The sequence below is a fragment of the Poecilia reticulata genome, linkage group LG5, assembly GCF_000633615.1.
Source record: "Poecilia reticulata strain Guanapo linkage group LG5, Guppy_female_1.0+MT, whole genome shotgun sequence".
NCBI classification, from domain to species: Eukaryota; Metazoa; Chordata; class Actinopteri; order Cyprinodontiformes; family Poeciliidae; genus Poecilia; species Poecilia reticulata.
In genome coordinates this window covers 1,463,777-1,465,499 of record NC_024335.1, presented here as the reverse complement: position 1 = coordinate 1,465,499, position 1,723 = coordinate 1,463,777, and the positions used below count along the sequence as shown (strand labels likewise).

General features: G+C 43.4%; 1 long non-coding RNA gene across 1 annotated transcript in view; it reads left to right on the top strand.

The window, feature by feature from the left end:
• Positions 1-1,672: 1,672 nt before the first annotated feature.
• The window catches only part of LOC103464290 (uncharacterized), a 4,577-nt gene continuing 4,526 nt past the window's right edge, over positions 1,673-1,723 (top strand). The window contains exon 1 of the long non-coding RNA XR_001776580.1: positions 1,673-1,690. This is a non-coding gene — a long non-coding RNA (uncharacterized LOC103464290). The remainder of the gene's footprint in view (positions 1,691-1,723) is intronic.

Sequence of the window (1,723 nt, the reverse complement as noted above, 5' to 3'; positions counted from 1 at the left end):
GGGTGACGTAGAACCGGGTGACAGAACCAGGTGATGTAGAACCGGGTGATGTAGAACCGGGTGATGTGCTCTGTCTTCCTGGTTTTAGTCAGAACTCCAGCAGCAGCGTTCTGGATCAGCTGCAGCTGGACCATTGATTTGTTAGTCAGACCTGCTGCAGTAATTTATGTGACTGAAGATAAACGCCTGGATGAGTTTCTCTAGATCTTTATGGGACATTATAAGATGAATTGTGGCTTAACACTACAATACATAACAGATCTGCTGTAGCATCAATCTTCCAGACCTTTCAGGTTTTCTGGTTCTGGTTCTGGTTCTGGTCTGCATCCAGAACATAAACCATTAATCAACATTCTGCTGTGTAACGACGGCACTTAATAAAATGTAATGCTTCAGTTGTTGACTGTTATTTTGTGTTTTTATCATGGAACTGCCTTCTTGCTGAAATCTGCTTCACAAATAAACTTGATTGATTGATTGATTGATTGATTGATTGATTGATTGATTGATTGATTGATTGATTGATTGATTGATTGATTGATTGATTGATTGATTGATTAGTCCTCTAATCCTGGAAATGTCCTTCAGGTGATGGAAGGCTGACTTTGTAACCGTCTTTATGTGGCTCTGAGGGTTCAGGTCTAAACCCAGATTTCAGGCCTCCTGGAGCTCCAGCACCTTCAGGGTGTAGATGAGCCACTTTCCTCCTGCTCACCTGGTCTTTTATCTCCCGGATCTGCAGATAGGTCAAAGGTTAATGTAGAGCCAACGGGGGAACATGGAGGTTTCCTGACGCTGTGAAGCAGCAGCAGATCTGACATCAGCTAGCAGCTTTAGCCGAGGACAGTTTGGACAGGCTGGTTATTAGAGCCTCGTTTCACGGCGAGGGAAAGCATTTCCACAAGCTATTTTCTCCTCGGCTGACGGCTCAGCAGCAGCAGCTCCCCGGGTTTATTCCTGCTCCTCAAGAATCTGTCCTTTAAAATCCAGAAAGGAGAGAAAATGTTCCGGTATGAAAAGCTGTGAACCTGACCGCAGGTCTCGATCTCAGACTCCACGTCTACTTTTAAAACTCTGGTCCAAACCAAGGCTATTATAGTTAACTAAAACTAACAAAATAACAAGAGCTGAAATTAAGAAAACGTTTTCTAAAATAAAGAAAAACAGAAATTAATGAGGGGAAACTAGAATTTGAACTGGAACTATACTGTGTGTTTATAAAGTTAAAACATATAAAAATTATAGATATATCCTTAGTTTTTATGTTTATAAATGCATTTATTAGCCTTTCAAGCTAAAAAAAAAACAGGCTTGGGAATGAGCAGCGGCACATCAAATTGTGATTGACAGCGCTAAGACCAGCCTCTTTGCTCTGATTGGTTGTTTCTAGTTAGCACTGGGAGAAGGCAGAGAAGCTCCTATTAAACTATCACGACATGGTGACAGTTGCAATATATTTAAAATATATATTTTTTCTGAAAGTTAGTTTCTGCAGCTCTAAACAACCTGTGTTTGAATCAGAACCTCATTAATATGCGGGAGCCAAAGGCAGAACCGCAGCTGTTTACAGCTGATTCTCCCAGAGAGCTCAGATCGGATCCGCTCGGCCCTGAACTGGGGAGGAAGAGGAGGCGTCGCTGCGGCTCGGGACTCCTGGGACAGCAGAGAGCTGCCGGGCCGACTGCTGCCGGTAAACAACCAGAACCGGGCCGACTGCTGCCGG